The sequence below is a fragment of the Gossypium hirsutum genome, chromosome A09 (genome assembly GCF_007990345.1).
Source record: "Gossypium hirsutum isolate 1008001.06 chromosome A09, Gossypium_hirsutum_v2.1, whole genome shotgun sequence".
Lineage (NCBI taxonomy): Eukaryota > Viridiplantae > Streptophyta > Magnoliopsida > Malvales > Malvaceae > Gossypium > Gossypium hirsutum.
The window spans coordinates 49,742,397-49,764,598 of NC_053432.1; the positions used below are offsets into that span (position 1 = coordinate 49,742,397).

The following is a 22,202-nucleotide window of genomic DNA, read 5'->3' on the forward strand; positions in this document are numbered from 1 at the left end:
ATCGACCCACCAGCTCTACACACTATGTGGGGATAAAATCGACCCACCAGCTATGTGGGGATAAAATCCAACCTCTACACACCATCTCCGTACCAACCCTACACACTATGTGGGGATAAAATCGACCCACCAGCTCTACATACCAAGTAGCACCAGTTGCGGCACTAAAATAGTATTGCAGCAAAGCTGCCAGTATAGTAGGCTTAAAGCCATCAGTAGGTCCACAGTCGTCTTGCACGACCCGTGCGACCATACCAGTACAATACACTTCCTCCAAAATCATATATCTCACCCCATGCAATGCAACATAATATCATACATGGATGCAACATACATATAACATGGCATGCTCAAATACAATCATATACATCGTAGAAAAAATCTATCATTTTACCATATCGGGGTATTACAGTCATTTTACCCAACAAGGGTATTTCAGTCATTCTACTTTATTGGGGTATTTCGGTCATTTTACCCTATAAGGGTATTTTGGTTATTTTATCACATAAGGGTTTAGGTACGCTTACTGACCCAACAGAAGGTCACAGTCGTCTCGAGCAACCCGTGCAACCTTAACAATCAAAAGTGAAAATGGCCCAAGGCCCATAATGCAGGCCCATGTAGGCCCACACACTCGTGTGGCCCACGAAGCCCAAAAATGGCCTTGGTCGTGTGTACTATACAGCCTGGCCTAATATTCTCCACACTTTCGTGTGGTTTACTTGTGTAGGACCCACAAACCCGTGTGGCCCACACGACCCATTTGGCCCAACATGGCCCAAATTGGCTTCAATCCATGAAATTGCTCATGGCTGGCCTTAACGATCTTACGCCCACTTTGGGCATTCAGACTACCACACGAGCGAGCGCGGCTCGTGTAGTGTCGACGGTCACCTATTTTGGCTTTTACCAAGTTACGATTAGAGGTGGCGTGGTTACACACCTGTTGTGATGTAGTAGCTGAACCACTTCTGAGATCGAGAACCTATGGTCAACCACATCCCCTCATTAGCCTATATTCATCGTTATTCCCAACCACAATATCAAAAAGGATTTGATCGATTCATTGACACTTACCAATCCAACAATTGCAGAACCCCACTGACATAACACCCATATACTGTTCCAAAACTCTGACCTTCATAAGAAACGTTTGATCGATTTATAAGTATTTAAAATCCAATATGAAATACATCACACTTAAAACACTTACCCCAAAAGTCGATAGACCACTTGCAAGGAGAAGAGTAATCGTCCTAAGCCTCCACAATAGAATCCCCACTTCCTTGAATGTTTTGGCAGATCATAAGTTGTTAAAAGAGAGATCACATAGGTAGAGAAGAAATAAGAGGAAACAGGAGCACTTACCGATTCGTCAAAGAACCCTTACTAATTGAAATAAAATAGAAGCATAAAACAGGGAAGTATTCTGCTAACACAAAATCGTGGAAGGAGAAGAGCACCGAAAAATAGAAATGAGGGGGTAGAACTTTCGGTTTAAACAAATAGAGAGGAAATGCTTGGTAAAAGTTGAAAGAGTGGAGATGAGAAGAGAAAGGGTTATACGACTACGGTTTAGAGAAGTAGAGGAGGGAGGAGAATTGATTAAACCTAGGGGAAAAATTGAATACCTTGAGAGGAAAAAGAGAGAAATCAGCAATAGAGAAGACTCCAAAATTAAAACTCGAAAGCACCCAAAAGGAAAGCATGGTAACCACTCCCTAGACACCAATCAGTTTTCCAAAGAAAAGCAACCGAATGAAGTGATAAAACCCACCAAAACCAAAAACAAAGAGTGCCTAGAGTCCCCATTCGGCATACCACTCTCTTCCCTTCATCTCCCCACAATTTTCTCTTAAAATCTCTCCTCATATCTCTCCTACAATCCCTAAATGACCAATTCAAACTCCACTCCACTCTGCAGTGTTTCAGCCAAACTCTAGTACCTCCCATAGCCAACAGTAAAAATAATCTTCATTTACACAAGCAGAGATTCGAACCTCAGACCACTAGCACACTCCACACGCCACTTACCACTAGGCTAGCAGGTTTTTTATGACATGATTTACCCATATTTAAATAAAAGCTTACTGCTTAGATACAGTGCTTATTCCTTTAAATTCAAAACTTTTTGCTCTTGCTTAGGCTTTAACCCAAGACTTCTCAGACTCTTCCTAGAACACTTAACCACTGAGATAAGCATGATTTTGCGTCACTTTCTTGTACAACTAACTATTTATTTGCCGCCTCCTACCTACTCCCATGCACAAAACCCCATACTTCTAAGCTCAAATTTGAGGCGTTACATGATTTTTCTAGTGCACGTATAGTTTGGTTGAAACTGTTATTTGTTGAGTGTTGACTCGGTCTTTTCCTGGAATTGTAACGGTATCCGTGTTGACCAACTGTCTAACCTTTTTCCATGACAAAACTTCACTCGTTTACTCCCTTTGCTCATACCCTGTACCTACCAATTCACTACTACATACAACTCTTCTAGAAGCAAAAAAGGCAACTAACATGTAAACAAAGTCCAAGCTCTGAATGCAAAGCGAATAAAAGAAATAAAATGTCTTAAAATGCAACTAAATTTTTCTAAGTACAAGCAATTAGCTAGGTTTAAAAGCATGAAATATAACTCTTTTCAAGAGTTATCACACCCCCAAATCTAAGCTATTGCTTGTCTTCAAGCAGAATATACATGAATGCATGGAAGCACAAAATTTTCCTTCGCACATAACCACCTTGTACTACTATTCTATTTAAAGAACAATATATACTTCAATTCTCATCAATCTTCTATCTCTAAAGCTTGTTCAAGTTTCAATGGTTTGCCCAACAAAGATAGTGTAGAAAATTGCTCCCTAAAAACAAAATTTCTTAAGTATTCATGTGTGCTTTCCAAATATAGCAAACGTCTCTTAATTTACTCAGTTCATTTGTTACCTAAACTCAAGTTACTTTGTAACCTTTTCTTTAAGCCTACTCAAAATATTTATTTGTATTTTTTTTTCTTTTGTTCTTTTATAATATTAGGGGATTTAGCATGTCATAACATTTTTTGACTTGATAATCAAAATGGAGCATACGCCAAATTACATAGTACTCAATCATGTTAGAAATTAAATAAAAATCACTCTTGAAGCTAAGGTTTTTGGCTAAAAAGATGGATAGAGCAAACAACTACCTCCTTAGCTACCCAGCCTGTTACTATAGTGGTGTGCCACTAATTTTCTTTTCTTTATTACACACTCCTACTTGGACTCACCTTTCTAGTCAATAGCACGATGGAGCAAAAAAAGTGGTGCTGACTTACTTGGCAATTCTAAGCATTGAAGTGTCTACTATCTTGTATTTAAGTAATGTTGTCGCAATGTGACTAAGTTTGGTTTCAAAAGTCTCTAAGTTCATTAAAAGATACTTGTTATAGTCTAAAAATAATTGAAGCTAGAACATCTTATTGAGGAATTAATCTCCTCCTCGAACATCATAAGTAAAGATTGTACTTCGTATAGGTAAAACAATACTCAGTAGTTATGTGGCAGTCGCAAAACAAGTTTAATGAGACTAGAATGAGCATACATACTAGATATATAATGCCACCTAAATGCACAATACATCCCCAAACCTAAGGGATGCATTTCCTCAATGCATATAGAGATATGTAACAGAAAAAAATTATAGATGTATATAGGAAATGTCATGGAAAAAGAAATAAAATGCATGAGGTAGGGAAAAAAAACTTCCTTGGCTTGCACTAGAATGTAGTTACTTCATTTGACCCTACAAATGGATTTACGGGCACTAACTTTATACCACAGCTTCCTCTTCATGGGGTTCATTTTGTCGTCCTCCTTATCAGTTTCCGTGTGTAACCGCCTGTTTTCAATGAAATTAGAACAGTGGTTTCGGAACCACAAATCTGAGTCAGAAAGAAAATTTATTTTAATATTATTGCATGGTCTGTATCATGATAGGAAAGATATATGAAAATTTTGATAAGAAAATTTTACTGATTTTTTATTTAATTAGAAAGAAAGGACCAAATTGCATAAAGTGGAAAAGTTGAATTCTAGTAGTTAGAAGGATTGAATAGCTATGGAATTCAAAAATTGAGGTCCTTACAAGAAAAGTTAGCATATATTTTTTGATGATTCATCCATGGAAATTTAGAAAAAGAAAAGGACTAAATTGGAAATTGAAAAAGATAAAAGATGATAAATAAAACAGATAACTAATATCATCATTTTATATCATTTTCTTCCCCAAATTCTATGGAAACCCTAGAAAAGATAAAGAAAATCAAGCAAGCCTAATTGGATCCGGATAATTCAAATACAAAGTTACATCGAGGAAAAGAAAAAGTGTCGGATTAGTAGATTTTTGTATACGAACAAGTGACGAGGTAAGTTCGTGTAACTAAATTTTGTATTTATATGTTTTAAATTGAATGATATGTATGTGAGTTGTATCATTGTCATGAATATGAAATTAATCTTATATTCGACTAAGCCTGATGTATGATAAGTCCCTTTTGAATAATGGAATTCGATGGATACAGGATTTCCTGAATTGGTTGTAGTCCTATATATGTTGCGGACACACCATAGCTCTTATGAGCATCCTGCTATAAGACCTCTCAAGCTTTCCATTATATGGTTCCTGTGAGCATCCTGATCAGTAGTGATCTTGCATGTGTTGCAACTACTGCGGCTCTTTGTGAGCGTCCTATTATATGATCAGTTGTGATCCTGGATATATTGCGGACACAAATGCAAGTCTTTATGAGCGTCCTAATATAGGCTCTTTATGAGCTTCCTGACATGGCTCGCTTGAACTTCCTGCTATATAGCTATTCGGAGCTCCCTGATAATAGCTCTTCAGAGTTACCTGTTAAGCTCAATGAGCTTCCTGTTTTAAACTCTTATGCGTTTCCTATTATAGCTTAGATAAGCTTTATGTTACATGGCTCACATAAGCATCCTGTTATATGGCTCGAGAGAGTGCTTCCTGATTATGTGCCATAATGGGTGCCATTGGATATGTATTGACAGATTTTCAATTTTGTACACTTTAAGTGTACTACATGTCCGTATGCATCGATATTTCAAATAAATTCAACGGGTAAATATGGCTAAATTGATCTTGAAATGATTTATCATGGAAATGTACATGTAATATGGAAGTATGATATGAAAAGCACATGTTTATGAAAGTTATTACATGATGAGTTCAGCCTTGATTTTTGATGTTTACATGATATACATGACTAACAAGTTTCTTGAGAAAATATGTGTTTAGGCAAATGGCCATAATGATTTGGATGCATGTTTGGATATTTACTTTTGAACATAAGTTAAATTCTTGTTATACAAACTCACTAAACATCAAATGCTTACTTTGTTTTATTTTCTTTTGTTTTATAGTACTCGGAGACTCGTAAAGGTTGGAACTTGGTCGGAGCTACATCACACTATCTCTTGGACTTCTCAGTATATGAAATAAGCAAACTTTTGGTATCATGGCATGTATTGGCTAAAATAGGTCAAATGATGAAATATTTTGGTTGTAATAGCCATTGGAATGGCTAGTGTTAAGCATATTATGATGTAATTATAAAAAGACCTTATCAAGTTTTAATGTTTGTTGAAATGGTTATATGGTGGAAATTATATAAACCTATTGATGAACAGTTTTGAATTAACATAATTTATCAAGTATGCCTATAAGAATAAATGGGCTTTTGGTAAGTTTAAACACTTGAACATATATGAATATTACTTGATTTTGGCTTGGTTTAAATGTTTGAATTGGTTTTTTGAATGTACTTGAATGTTGTTGTAGGTGGAAGACAAAATGGGTGAGCAATATGGCCCTGAAAATAGCCTATTTTCGTCCACACAAGTAGACACATGGGCGTGTGTCTCAACCATGTGTGACACACGGCCACGCGCATGGGCTTGTGGTTTGGCCGTGTGTCCCCTGCATCTTTAAAATTTAGAAACAGAATGCTCAGAATTGGCCACACGGGTAGAGACACGGGCGTGTGTCTCAGCTATGTGTGACACACGGCCTAGCACACAGGCATGTGTCTTGGTTGTGTGAATCCTGCACCTAATTTTTGAAAATGAAATTTTTGACACGGGTGTGTGTTTGGTCGTGTGACTCAAGTCAGAGAGTTACACAGGTATGGGCACGGGCTGGGACACGGTCATGTGCCTCACGTCGAATGCCCAATAGCCTGAGGCATAGGGTGTCACTTGGCCGTGTGAGCCACACGACATGATCACATGGGCATGTGTCCCCTGTATATAAGAAAATTTTAAAAATTTCACAAAAAATTCTCTGAGTTCTCGATTTAGTCCCGACTTGTTTGTAATGCATAAATTGGGTCTCAATGCTCCAATTAAGGGACAATACGATTGAATATGATTGGTTATGGATATGAATAGTGAATGACATAATTTAGTTGTATTTGTTATGTAAACTCTGGTAATGCTCTGTAACCCTATTCCGGCAATAGATATGGGTTAGGGGTGTTATACCATGAGCTCATAAATAAGATGACCGATGTCACAATCTTGTGCAACCATGGAAGCTAGTGGGGTGGGTGTAATAGGGTCCTAACCTTTCATGGTGGTAGTAATGGCTGTGGCAGTTTCATCATTCACTTCTTCTTCTTTATTTTCAAGATTTAATGATGTCATATCTTCAGGCTCCTAAGTAATAGTTTCCCCTTCATCAGTAGTGGTTCCCAAATTTTTGGATTCGACTTTGACAGCAGGAGTTTGAGCTAGCTCCTCTACAGCTTTAAGAGTTAGGAGCAAAGTGGTAGGCAAGGCTTGGAATTCTGGCATCAGCTTTGTAAAGTTCTTTTATAGAGATCTCGACATTCATTCACCTAGTTTGTCATAGCATAAGTTCCTTCTGAGATACGGCGAAAAAGTCCTCTTAGTATCACAACTGGTAATCCCACACTTTTATTTTATCTCCAGAAATCTAAAAAAAACTACTCATTAATCAAAGATAAAAACATAAATGAAAGAACATTAAATAATTAATGACAGCAGATGATAAAAATGAAATGAAAGTAAAGCAATTAAAGAAAGGAAAAATAAACATCCTGGAGGTCAATTGATTGCTTGTCACGATCCACATGAGCACCCCGGTAGTGGTAATTAGGAAACTTTATTACGTTACTCCACTCAAGTAATTCTTTATCACTATTAGAATTACTGTGGCAAAATCTTGTAAACTTTTCTTCCACTGTTGTTTCTATAAACCCAATGGTGTGACATTCTTCATTTTCATCAGCACATTTCAAGGCATCAAATACATTGAAAGTATTCTACTGATCATTTACCCTTATGGTAAGTTCACCTTTTTGCCCATCAATTAAAGTCTTACCTGTAGCAAGAAAAGGTCTTCTGAGAATAATTGACACATCTTTGTCATCTTCACATTCTAAAATAAAGAAATCTGTTGGAAAAATAAACTTATCTATTCTTACCAGTACATTTTCAATTTTACCTTCTAGATTTGCATAGGATCGATCAGCCAGTTGCAACCTAACTGTAGTAGGTCTTGCTTTCCTAATTCCCAGCTTCCTAAAAATAGACAAAGACATTAGATCTATACTCGCTCTTAAATTACATAATACCTTACCAACATAAAGATTTCTAATTGAACATGGGATAGAGAAACTCCCTAGGTCCTTCAACTTTAGAGGTAACTTATTCATCAACATTGCTGTTCACCCTTCAGTGAGAGCAACAGTCTCAAATTCTCCCAATTTGTGCTTCTTTGACAATATATCTTTCATACATTTCACATAATTAGGCATCTTCTCCAAAGCTTATGCTAGCGGTCTATTGATATGGAGTTACTTCAATTCCTCTAAAAATCTTTTAAACTAAAAATCTTGTTTAGAATTTTGGAATCGTTGAGGAAAAGGTGGAGGTGGTCGTCTTTCAGGTTGCTGATATTATTTTGCTGTGACATTTTTTTTGGCAACTCAATCTAATTCTGCTGCAACAATCTTCTGCTTAGCCTTTTCAACTGCAGTGTACTTTTCAAATGGCTCTCAGATCTTCACATGGTTGTTATTTGAGTTATCCTCTCCAACCATGGCATCTTGAACAACATCATCAAGTTGAGTTCCACTTCTAAGAGTGATGGCCTTGCACTGTTCCTTCCCTTGTGATCTCAAATTCTCAGTATCACTTGGTAATGCTCCTTATGGTCTCGAATTTAAAATATTCGTTATCTACCCCATAAGATTCTTAAGAGTTCTGAGGGATGAAGTCTAACTCTAAATTATAACATCATTCTTTTCCATATATTCCTTCAACAAAGCTTCAATAGAGATAGGAAATGATGCTTGACCCTGTTGAACATTTTGCCTCGGCATGGGATGATTATAACCTAGCAGTACACTGTTGGTATTCTATCCTAGCAATACACTGTTGGTATTCTATCTCAAAACATTGTTTAAATTCCCCACACCTTGATTATTCCAACTAAAATTTGGATGTTGCTTCCACCCTGGATTGTAAGTGTTGGAATATGGGTTATTATTCTTGTTAAAATTACCTATGTAGTACACAGATATTGGATTGGATGGGCATTCATCAAACACATGGTTTCACTGTAATAAACACACGATGGCTCAACTATTTTCATCTCCTGAATTGTAATTGGTCTTTTCATTATTTTGATCCTATTAGTTAAATATGATACTTGGCAGTTAATGAAGTGATTGCATCAAGTTCCATGGTACCAACAGCTTTCTTACCTGTCACAACTCTCGTGGTATGATATTGATAATTATTGTTGGCAATCTTTTCCAAAATCTTATATGCTTCATTATAAGATTTAACCAAAAGAGTACCATTGGCTGTATCAACTACCATCATCGTATGTGCATTCATTCCATTATAAAATATCTCCATCTGTGTCTAGTGCTGAAATCCATGCATCAGATATTTTTGAAATAATTCCTTAAATCATTCACAGGCTTTAAACATCATTTCATCCTCTGATTGCCAAAAAGATGTGATGTCATTTCTAAGTTTGGCATTCATATTTGATGGATTATATCGTAGCAAAAATCTCTGGCACAAGTCATTCTATGTTGCCACTGTTCTAGATGGCAAAGCATTCAACCACACTCTTGCATGATCTCTCAAAAAATATGGAAACAATTTAAGTTGCAAAGTGTCTTTAGGAACACCCTGTTGTTTAAATGAGTCACAAGCCTCTAGAAAAGTCTTAAATGCAGTCTTGGATCTTCAGTGGGTAATCCACCAAACTGTCTTACTATTTGTAACATCTAAAACATTATCAATTTCAGCTCATATTGTTGAGCTTGTATGTGCAGTATGATTATTCCTAGATTCAAATCCTCTAAAATTGGAACAACATGCTTTTGAATTGGTATATCACAATCATCTATCACATGATCTATGGGAGGATTAACATCTCGACTAGTGGGTGTATTATTATTGTGACCAATTGGATTATCATTAAGACCAGGGTCATTTCTCTCCCTAGCCATATTTCGCAGTTCTTTTCTCCTTCTTTGCAAAGATCTTTCGATCTTTGAGTCAAAAGGATATTCTTCGTTAGTAGGAATGCCTCTTCTCATACATTGATGACAAATATGTAAAAATTAAATACAACTAAGTAAATAACAAAACCAAATTTCAACAAATTGCCAATGCCCAGCAACAATGCCAAAAACTTGTCGCGTGTGAAATGATATGTGAATTGTGCAAGTATACACGTCAAATCAAGTAATAAAGTGATAAGTGAGGTCGTCTCCACAAGGATCAGTTAGGTATAAATGGCCAAGTTATTATACTGAAGTACGATTAAAGTTATAGTAAAAATAATGTTAAAACTACAATGGTAATTTGAAAGAATAATAATGTGTAATATGTGTAACTAATAAATGATGGAAACTACTATGATAAGACAAGAGGAAAAATGAAATGGAAATTACGAGAATAATTACGTGAATAATATGCGAACGAATAAATAAACAACTAAGAATGCTATGACAAAGATATTACGACAAAGGATAGAGGATAAAGGGTCTACGATGTTGATTTGAAAGGTCAAGATTACCAGAATCTGCCCTTACTAATAGTAATGCCTCGACAAAACCTTACTTAATCTACTACTCAAGAGAGTTCTAAAATGGTATGCTTCTTTCGAGAGCAAAACCTCAAGTTACCTTATGCAACACCCCTTACCTGTATCGATTGCCAGAATGAGTACGAGTCATTATCGGACCTAATCTCACATAATCATACAAAACTGAGACATGAATTTTCATCCAAATTTAAACCATTCATTAACATGCATATCGTCCCTTATATGGGCCTAAGAGGGCCAAAACATACTTTGGGAGCGGTTCGAGACTAAATCGAGAACTTTGAGGATATTTGGAAAACTTAAAATGTTTTTTTTGTTTTGGAGAGTCACACGCCCGTGTGGGATGGCCGTCTGGTCACACATGCCCGTACGGCCTAGGACACGCCTGTGTCCTTAGCCCATGTAACTCTCTTACTATGACATCATCAGCAAATCCTTCCATAAACCTTCTATAGTACCCAGCCAAACCCAGAAAACTTTGAATTTCTGACATTAACCTCGGTGGCTTCCATTCCAGAATCGCTTCAATCTTTCGAGGGTCCAACTTGATCCCTTCAGCAGAGACAACATGCCCCAAGAAAGTTACCTCTCTCAACCAGAACTCACACTTACTGAATTTAGCATAAAGCTCCTTCTCCCTCAGCACTTGCAGCACAATACGAAGATGCTCATCATGCTTCTCCCCAGTTTTAGAATAAACCAGAAAATCATCGATAAAGACGACCACGAATCGATCCAAGTATGGCTGGAACACTCGATTCATCAGATCCATAAATACCGCAGGTGCGTTTGTCAAACCAAATGGCATAACCAAGAACTCATAGTGACCATACCGAGTTCTAAATGCCGTCTTGTGAATATCCACCTCCTTAACCCTCAACTGATGATACCCAGATCGAAGGTCAATCTTGGAAAATACTGAAACTCCTCTAAGTTGGTCGAATAAATCATCGATTCTCGGCAGTGGGTACTTGTTCTTAATCGTCAGTTTGTTCAACTGCCGATAATCGATGTACATCCGCATTGACCCATCTTTCTTCTTTACGAACAACACTGGTGCTCCCCACAGAGACACACTTGGTCTAATGAAGCCTCTATCCAATAACTCTTGAATTTGGGCTTTCAGCTCCACCAACTCCTTCGGTGCCATCCTATAAGGTGCAATGGACACCAGTGCCGTTCTAGGCAACAAGTCGATTCCAAACTCAACCTCTCGGTTCGAGGGCAAACCCGAAAACTCCTCTGGAAAAATATCTTGAAAATCCTTGACAGTTCTAACTTTATCCACTGTCAGATCCTCAGTTTCTAATTGGCTTACAAATGCCAAATAAGCCTCACATCCTTTTCGAATCCACTTCTCGGCTCTCAATGCCGACACCACATTAGACAGATAATCTTTACGCTCGCCTATCACCAAAACCTCCTCATCCTTTGTGGTCTTTAACATTATTCGCTTAGCAGCACAATCTAGAGTAGCCCTATGCTTAACAAGCCAATCCATTCCCAAAATGAGATCGAATTCTCTGAAAGGTATCTCCATCAGATCTCCAGAGAAAACTTTTCCTTGAGTTTCTATAGGCACATCTCTATACAGTTTATCTATCCTAACCGAGTGACCCAAAAGACTTAGTACAGATACCCCACTCACGGTCTCCTCAGAGCGCACACCCAGCGACCTAGATATAACACATGCAACATATGAATGGGTAGATCCAACATCTACCAACGTAGTGTATGGTATACTGGAAATCAGAAATGTACCAGTTATGACGTCAGGTGCATAACCCTCCTCTCGGTGACGAGCTGCATACACCAACGCAGGCTGACGAGCCTCAGCAAATCTAGCACCGCTGCCAGGCGCTCCTCTTTCTCGACCGTTTCCATTACCACCTCTGCCTTGCCCACGTCCTCTCGAAAATTGTGGTCCACCCCTCACTGGTTGAGCGACCTTCTGCTCTAAAACTTGAACCTGATCTGGTTCCTAGGGACAATCCTTAAGCCTATGCTCCATATATCCGCATCAGAAACAAGCACCAGAACGTCTCCGACACTCGCCCATATGCATCTTCCCATACTTCTTACAACCCTGCGGTCTAATAGCATTCATCAGTACTGATCGAACTGGCACCATTACCTTTGCTCTCTTAACATTCCTGTTCATACCACTTGAAAGTCCTGAATCTCTCCTAAAATGATTCTGATCTTTCTCACGATTCTGTCTTTCTGTATGCTTCACTTCCTCAGCTATCTTAGCTTTCACCACTAAAGCAGCGAAGTTACGCTCCCTCTGTGGAGCAATCAGCACCCTAAGTTCATCTCTCAGACCATCCTCGAAGCGTACGCTACGCTCATACTCTATAGCGACAATCCCAGAAGCATATCGGCTTAGTCTCAGAAACTCAGACTCATACTCAGCCACTGACTTACTCCCTTGGACCAGGTTCAGAAATTCTTTCCAGCGAGTGTCTACGTAACTAGCCCCAACATACTTTCCTTTGAAGGCTGTCTTAAACAGCTCCCAAGTCACACTGTCAGCAGGAGTTCCATCTGTCACCGTGAGCCACCACTAATAAGCCTCATCCTTGAGTAACGATATGGCTCCCTTCAGCTTCTGCTCCACAGAGCAGTCCAGATCATCCATGATCCGCTCTGTGGCTTTTAACCAATACTCAACCACATTCGGAGCTACACCAGATACGCCCCTAAATATCTCTGCTCCATTGGCCCAGAGCCGCTCAGAAATAGACCCTTAAATTTCGTTTCCTGTACTTTCCCCAGCAACCCTTTCCAAAATTTGGAGCATTGCCTGGGACAGAGCATCGTCCCCGACACCTCGATCATGAGACTCTACCTTCGTTGCCGGTGGTACCAGTGCATCTGCTGCCGGTACATGTCCTGAAGACGAAGATTCAGCCTGAGCATTACCTCGGCCACGTCCACGGCCTCTTCCACGAGCTGCTCGTTTACTCAATTTGTATTATCTGGTTAAGAATTTTATGAATCAGTTTAATATTTCAGTGTTTATTACAGATGTCTTATGAATAATAGTAATCCAGAGTTTGAGTTTGTTTCCTTTTGCGGTAGCCTAGCTACAGTCTCAATCTACTTATCAAAATTTCTATAGTTCCAGTGTTACCCTAACTAAAGTACCATGATAAGGTTTTGTAGAAGCATATAACATATATTTTAGAAACAATCAGAAAGGCTCAGAAAACTTTTAGACTTGGGCCGGAGATTCGGTGTGCCACCTTCTAAAAAAAACCTACTTTTAGAAAATCGATTTTAATCTTTAAAATCATCTATTTGTAAAGAGAAAATATTGGAAACATTCTCGAAAACAATTTATAATCAAGTTCTAAAAAAAACCGATTTTCGAAAACCTTTATTCACTGTTTCTTTACAAACTCCAGTTTTTAGACCTGTTCCACAGCTGAGTTGTTGCAACTTACTCTGATACCACTAAATGTAACACCCCAAACCCGGCCCAGACGTTATTGCCAGATTTGACGTGTCACATGGACTTACGACTTAGAATGCATTCGTTGGTTTAAGTGATTGGAGTGGTCTTTGTAAAAATAGCGGTAGAATGGAAAGCCGGTTTATCAATCTTTAGGCTATCCATTTGTTGTACTTGTTGAGTCTTCGAAACATTTATTAATTTTGAAAACCCGCGCAGCCTAACACTAGCAGCTTCAACATAGTATAAATATAATCAGAAAATAAAACCATAGCGGAAAAAGAAATTTAAATAGCGGCCTTATTACAACTTCAAACCCAAAATTAAATCCAAATATAAAAATAATAAAAATAAACTAACTTAGAAAAACCAACTTCGCAGATGATGTGGCCACTCCAAATCCCTCATGGCTCCAAGCCCATTATGGTTGGGGATTTCCTGCAAAGATGAAAATAAAGGGTGAGTTCGGTAAACTCAGTGTGTAACATAACCCAACCATAGCCAAAACAGATCAAACCTTAGAGGCAGACTTATCTGGGCCTTGGCCCAGTACAGATATCAGAGTGAAACCCATAGGCCCATAGCAGATACAGAACAAATATATCATGAATGCAGAAATCCCAACCCAGAGCCATCCATAACACCCCTGTACCAGCCTTACACCATGTGGGGAGACTACTCGACCCACCCAACCGCTACACACCACAGAAATTGCAGTGAAGTTGCCAGATATTGTGACGAAGTCACCAGATATAGATATTGTGGCTAGGCCACCAGAACAGATATATATATGTGGCAAAGCCACCAGATTGTAGCGAGGCTACCAGATATTGTGACGAACTAACCAGAACAGATATATGTGGCGAGGCCACCAGATTGCAGCGAGGCTGCCAGAACGCTTCCTCCATCAATATAAACCCATGTCCCATGCAACAGAAATAATATGTCATGGCATACATATACAGAAACAGAACATTATGCTTTTCAGAAAAAAGAATAACCCTAGGGGTAAAATCGTAATTTTGCATGCATAAGGGTATTTCAGTAATTATTACCTATTGCTAAGGTTTCATGCTCATTCTAACGTTTACCAAGTAATCAGAATTACTTACCTCGTATTTTTACCAGAGTGGGCCCATTGGCCCGTTTTCAGCCCATTAAGCCCAAAAATACCGTTGTGCACAAAAATGCACACTCTGCACTCTAATCATCCAAATGCACCATATTCATTAACAACTGTCTCATGAGTGCTCGCACGCTCGCGAGTTCACAAAATACCAATGTTTCGGTATTTCAGCTTTTACCGATTTAGTCTAAGGGAGGGTGTCATTTACACACCTGGTTAATGACGATTGATGACGATATCTCCCCCGCGATAATCCTACAATCGATCACTAACACATTACTTACGAATTAATGATAACTAACATAAATCCATGTCAACTAACCCAATCATCACACAAGTTAGTCATTTACGCACGAGGGGTAAAATAGTCATTTTACCCTCTAGGGGTAAATCGGTAGTCTTACCCTACAGGGGTATTTTAGTAATTCTACAACTTATCCACTTGGGCCTACGGACCCATTGGGACCACATGGCCCATTTCAGCCTATCGCGGCCCGAAATAGCCATCCTACTGCTAGAGTAATGAGAAATACACACCTGTTAGGAGACTGCAGTTAATCCGCGCTCCAAACACTCTTAGCTGACGCTCAACCCAAACGAACATGTCACAAAGCGAAAGGGATCAGCCAAGAAGGGTATGCCTACTCTCCTCATGGTTTACTCTATTTAAAGCCAAGTCTCTATCTACCCTTATGTTAGCTTCCCGATGTGGGATTCCTCCATCACCAGAGTTTAAAACTTACACCAACTCTTGCCGTCCCAACATAGCAAAATATTCAACCTTTGCGTGCCAAGTGATTCGAACCAAAGTCCTCTCACATGCCAACTCACGCCATCACCACTAGGCCATCAACTCATTTGTGTCATAAATCCAACAAATTAAACTTTAAAACGCACCTACTTGCTTCCAGATTTATTGAAAAGAAAAACCAAAATATATTGCAAGAGCCAATACTTGAACCTTGGACCTCTTGCTTCCTCTATGGCGTCACTTCCTTGTCCCCTAAGTGGCGCCACCTTGCCACTATACCACACTCCTTTTTGTGTTATCTTTTACCCCTTTACTCTTAAAAGCCCAAACACCAATTGCATCACCTATTCATAAAATTAAAATTCCAAAGACTACCACGGATTTAACTTAAGTCTGGGCCTTCCAAAGGCCCACTAACCTACTAAAATATATATATTAACCAACCAGAACACACACAAATTTTAAAAATCATAGAAACACAAAAAACTAGAAAATTGGAGCGTTACAACTATACCCTCCTTAAAGAAAATTCGTCCTCAAAATTTTACCTAAATCAAACAGGTGAGGATATTGTTGACGCATCGCCACTTCTGGCTCCCAAGTAGCTTCCTCTCTGCCATGATTACGCCACAGCACCTTTACTAGCGGAACTGATTTCCTCCTCAAAATCTTAACATCTCGATCCAAAATCTGCACAGGCTCTTCCTCAAAAGTCAAGTCTGTTTGGACCTCGATCTCTGCAACCGGCACAACATGAGTAGGGTCAGAACGATACCACCTTAACATGGAGACGTGAAAGACATCATGAATCCTATCCAACTCTAGAGGTAGCTCCAACTGATAAGCCACTGGACCCACTCGCATAAGCATCTGATAAGGCCCAATGAACCGCGGACTTAACTTGCCTTTCCTCCAAAACCTTAATATTTTCTTCCAAGGTGAAACCTTCAAGCAGACCATATCACCCACAGAGTACTCAATTTCCTTGCGCTTCAAATCTGTATATGACTTTTGTCTATCAGATGCTTCATTCAACCGGTCTCTAATCAACTTGACCTTATCCTCAGTATCTGCCACCAACTCAGGTCCAAGAACCTGTCGTTCACCCAACTCGGTCCAACAACTAGGTGTACGACATCTTTGCCCATACAGTACCTCATAAGGAGCCATTCGAATACTTGCCTGATAACTGTTGTTGTATGCAAACTCTGCCAACGGTAAGTAATCCTCCCAACTGCCTCGAAAGTCGATAACACATCCCCTCAAAATGTCTTCCAGAATCTGAATAACCCTTTCTAACTGACCATCTGTCTGAGGATGAAAGGCTGTACTAAAGTTCAACCGCGTACCCAACGCCTCATACAACTTTTTCCAAAACTGAGATGTGAATCTAGGATCTCGATCAGAAATAATTGACATTAGTACTCCGTAAAGTCGCACTATTTCCGCCACATACAATTTGGCTAACTTCTGAAGTGAATAATTAGGCGGACAGGTATGAAATGAGCAGATTTGGTCAACCTATCCACAATTACCCAAATCGAGTCCTTCTTCGACGGTGTCAAGGGTAACCCACTCACAAAATCCATGGTTACCCTCTCCCACTTCCAAAGTGGTACTTTCACTGGCTGCAAAAGTCCGGAAGGTAATTGATGTTCAGCTTTCACTTGCTGACAAGTCAGACATTTTCCCACAACTTCCGTTACCTCTCGCTTCAATCCAGGCCACCAATACAACTCCTTTAAGTCACGATACATTTTACTCCCTCTAGGATGCATAGCACACAGACCTCCATGAGTTTCTTTCAGAATTGTTTGCCTCAAGTTAGAGTCCTTCAGAATACAAACTCTACCCCGGTAACACAGAACTCCCTCACTGTTCAGTCCGAACTCAGAAGTATCCCCATTCTTAACCTGCCGAATCGAGAAACCAAGGACTCATCCCTCAACTATTTTTCCTTAATATCATCCACCCAGGTCGGCCTAACTTGCAGTTCTACTAACAGACTACTGTCGTCATACAGACTCAAATGAGCAAACATGGCTCTCAGATCAGATACAGTTCTACGACTTAGGGCATCAGCCACCACATTAGCTTTGCCTGGGTGATACTCAATCGCGCAGCCATAATCCTTAAGCAACTCTATCCATCTCCGTTGCCTAAGGTTCAGCTCCTTCTGAGTCAGCAAGTACTTAAGACTCTTATGATCTATGTATATAATACACCTTTCTCCGTACAGGCAATGTCTCCAAATCTTAAGCGCAAAGATTACCGCTGCCAACTCCAGATCATGAGTAGGATAGTTAGCTTCATACCGCTGCCAACCACTTTACCTTCTTGCATCAGCACACAGCCCAACCCTACATCTGATGCATCACTGCATACGGTAAAATCTTTTCCAGACTCCGGCTGAATCAGTACAGGTGCCTCGGTCAGAACTTTCTTCAACTTCTCAAAAGATTCCTATTGTTTCTTAGTCCAAACAAACGGTACTACCTTCCTTATAAGCTTTGTCAAACGCGCTGCCATCATCAGGAAATCCTTCCACAAACCTTCTATAGTACACAGCTAAACCCAGAAAACTTCAAATTTTTGACACTAACCTCGGTGGCTTCCATTCCAGAATCGCTTCAATCTTTCGAGGGTCCACCTTGATCCCTTCAGCAGAGACAACATGCCCCAAGAAAGTTACCTTTCTCAATCAGAACCCACACTTACTGAATTTCGCATAAAGCTCCTTCTCCCTCAGCACTTGCAGCACAATACAAAGATGCTCATCATGCTTCTCCCCAATTTCAGAATAAACCAGAATATCGTCGATAAAGACGACCACGAATCGATCCAAGTATGGCAAGAACACTCGATTCATCAGATCCATAAATGCCCCAGGTGCGTTCGTCAACCCAAATGGCATAATCAAGAACTCATAGTGACCATACCGAGTTCTGAATGCCATCTTGTGAATATCCACCTCCTTAACCCTCAACTGATGATACCTAGATCGAAGGTCAATCTTGAAAAATACTGAAGCTCCTCTAAGTTGGATGAATAAATCATCGATTCTCGGCAGTGGGTACTTGTTCTTAATCGTCAGTTTGTTCAACTGCCGATAATCGATACACATCCGCATTGACCCATCTTTCTTCTTTACGAACAACACTGGTGCTCCCCACAGAGACACACTTGGTCTAATGAAGCCTCTATGCAATAACTCTTGAATTTGGGATTTCAGCTCCACCAACTCCTTCGGTGCTATCCTATAAGGTGCAATAGACACCGGTGCCGTTCCAGGCAACAAGTCAATTCCAAACTCAACCTCTCGGTTTGAGGGCAAACCCAGAAGCTCATCTGGAAAAACATCTTGAAAATCCTTGACGGTTCTAACTTTATCCACTGTCTGATCCTCTATTTTCGATTGGCTTACAAATGTCAAATAAGCCTCACATCCCTTTCGAATCCACTTCTCGGCTCTCAATGCCAACACCACATTAGACAGATAATCTCTACGCTCGCCTATCACCAAAACCTCCTCATCCTTTGTGGTCTTTAACATTATTCGCTTAGCAGCACAATCCAGAGTAGCCCTATGCTTAACAAGCCAATCCATTCCCAAAATGAGATTGAATTCTCCGAAAGGTAGCTCCATCAGATCTCCAAAGAAAACTTTTCCTTGAGTTTCTATAGGCACATCTCTATACAGTTTATCTACCCTAACCGAGTGACCCAAAGGACTTAGTACAGATACCCCACTCACGGTCTACTCAAAGCGCACACCCAGCGACCTAGATATAGCACATGCAATATATGAATGGGTAGATCCAACATCTACCAACACAGGGTATGGCATACTGCAAATCAGAAACGTACCAGTTATAACGTCAAGTGCATCACCCTCCTCTCGGCGACGAGCTGCATACACCAACGCCGGCTGATGAGCCTCAGCTAATCTAGCACCGCTGCCAGGCGCTCCTCTTCCTCGACCGTTACCATTACCACCTCTGCCTTACCGACGTCCTCTTGAAAACTGTGGTCTACCCCTCACTGGTTGAGGGACCCTCTACTCTAAAACTTGAACCTGATCTGGTTCCTAGTGACAATCCTTAACCCTATGCTCCATAGATCCGCATCGGAGACCAGCACCAGAAAGTTTTCGACACTCGCCCATATGCATCTTCCCACAATTCCTGCAACCCTGCGGTCTAACAGCATTCATTGGTACTGCTCGAACTGGCTCCATTACCCTTGCTCTCTTAACATTCCTATTCATACGACCTAAAAGTCCTGAATCTCTCCTAAAATGATTTCGATCTTTCTCACGATTCTATCTTTCTGTATGCTTCACTTCCTCAGCTATCTTAGCTTTCTCCACTAAAGCAGCGAAGTTATGCTCCTTCTGCGGAGCAATCAGCACCCTAAGTTCATCTCTTAGACCATCCTCGAAGCGTACGCTACGCTCATACTCTATAGCGACAATCCCAGAAGCATATCGGCTTAGTCTCAGAAACTCAGACTCATACTCAGCCACTGACTTACTCCCTTGGACCAGGTTCAGAAATTCTTTCCAGCGAGTGTCCACGTAACTAGCCTCAACATACTTTCCTTCGAAGGCTGTCTTAAACAGCTCCCAAGTCACACTGTCAGCAGGAGTTCCATCTGTCACCGTGAGCCACAACTGACAAGCCTCATCCCTGAGTAACAATATGGCTCCCTTCAGCTTCTGCTCCACAGAGCAGTCCAGATCATCCATAATCTGCTCTGTGGCTTCTAACCAATACTCAGCCACATTCGGAGCTACACCAGAGTCGGAGGCGCTCAGAAATAGACCCTCGAATTTTGTTTCCCATACTTGCCCTAGCAACCTTTTCCAAAACTCAGAGCATTTCCTAGGACAGAGCATCATCCCCGACACCTCGATCATGAGACTCTACCTCCATTACCAGTGGTACTGGTGCATCTGTTGCCGGCACATGTCCTGAAGATGAAGATTCAGCCTGAGCATTACCTCGGGCACGTCCACGGCCTCTTCCATGAGCTACTCGTGTGCTCATTTCGTATTATCTGGTCAAGAATGTTATGAATCAGTTTAATAGTTCAGTGTTTATTACAGATGTCTTATGAATAACAGTAATTCAGAGTTTGAGTTTGTTTCCTTTTGCTGTAGCCTAGCTACAGTCTTAGTCTACTTATCAGAATTTCTATAGTTCCAGTGTTACCCTAACTAAAGTACCATGATAAGGTTTTGTACAAGCATATAACAGATATTTCAGAAACAATCAGAAAGGCTCAGAAAACTTACAGACTTGGGCCGGAGATTCAGTGTGCCACCTTTTAAAAAAAACCTAATTTTAGAAAATCGATTTTAATCTTTAAAATCATCTATTTGTACAGAGAAAATATTGGAAACATTCTCAAAAACAATTTATAATCAAGTTCCCAAAAAAAACTGATTTTTGAAAACCTTTATTTAGTGTTTCTTTACAAACTCTCGTTTTTAGACCTGTTCCACAGCCGAGTTGTTGCAACCTGGCTTTGATACCACTAAATGTAACACTCCAAACTCGGCCCAGACGTTATTGCCAGATCTGACGTGTCACATGGACTTACGACTTAGTATGCATTCGTTGGTTTAAGTGATTGGGGTGTTCTTTGTAAAAATAGCGGTTGAATGGAAAGCCGGTTTATCAATCTTTAGGCTATCCATTTGTTGTGCTTGTTGAGTCTTGGAAACGTTTATTAATTTTGAAAACCCGCGCAGCCTAACACTAGGAGTTTCGACATATTATAAATATATTCAGAAAATAAAACCATAGCGGAAAAAGAAATTTAAATACCAGCCTTATTACAACTTAAAACCCAAAATTAAATCAGAATATAAAAATAATAAAAATAAACTAACTTAGAAAAACCAACTTTACAGATGATGTGGCCACTCCGAATCCTTCACTGCTCCAAGCCCACTATGGTTGGGGATTTCCTGCAAAGATGACAATAAAGGGTGAGTTCGGTAAACTCAGTGTGTAACATAACCCAACCATAGCCAAAACAGATCAAACCTCAGAGTCAGACTTATATGGGCCTTGGCCCAGTACAGATATCAGAATGAAACCCATAGGCCCATAGCAGATACAGAACAAATATATCATGAATGCAGAAGTCCCAACCCAGAGCCATCCATAACACCCCCGTACCAGCCTTACACCATGTGAGGAGACTACTCGACCCATCCAACCGTTACACACCACAGAAATTGCAGTGAAGCTGCCAGATATTGTGACGAAGTCACCAGTTACAGATATTCTGGCTAGGCCACCAGAACAGATATATATATGTGGCGAAGCCACCAGATTGCAGCGAGGCTACCAGATATTCTGACGAAGTCACCAGAACAGATATATGTGGCGAGGCCACCAGATTGCAGCGAGGCTACCAGAACACTTCCTCCATCAATATAAACCCATGTCCCATGCAACAGAAATAATATGTCATGGCATACATATACAGAAACGGAACATCATGCTTTTTAAAAAAAAAGAATAACCCTAGGGGTAAAATCATAATTTTGCATGCATAAGGGTATTTCAGTAATTATTACCTATTGCTAAGGTTTCATGCTCATTCTAACGTTTACCAAGTAATCAGAAGTACTTACCTCGTCTTTTTACCAAAGTGGGCCCGTTAGCCCATTGGTCCATTTTCGGCCCATTAAGCCC

At 40.0% G+C, this 22,202-nt stretch overlaps 1 non-coding gene across 1 annotated transcript; it reads left to right on the forward strand.

The window, feature by feature from the left end:
• Positions 1-8,967: 8,967 nt before the first annotated feature.
• On the forward strand, positions 8,968-9,074 carry LOC121206904 (small nucleolar RNA R71). The gene has a single exon (XR_005902075.1). It is a non-coding gene; the product is annotated as a small nucleolar RNA R71 (small nucleolar RNA).
• Positions 9,075-22,202: the final 13,128 nt, after the last annotated feature.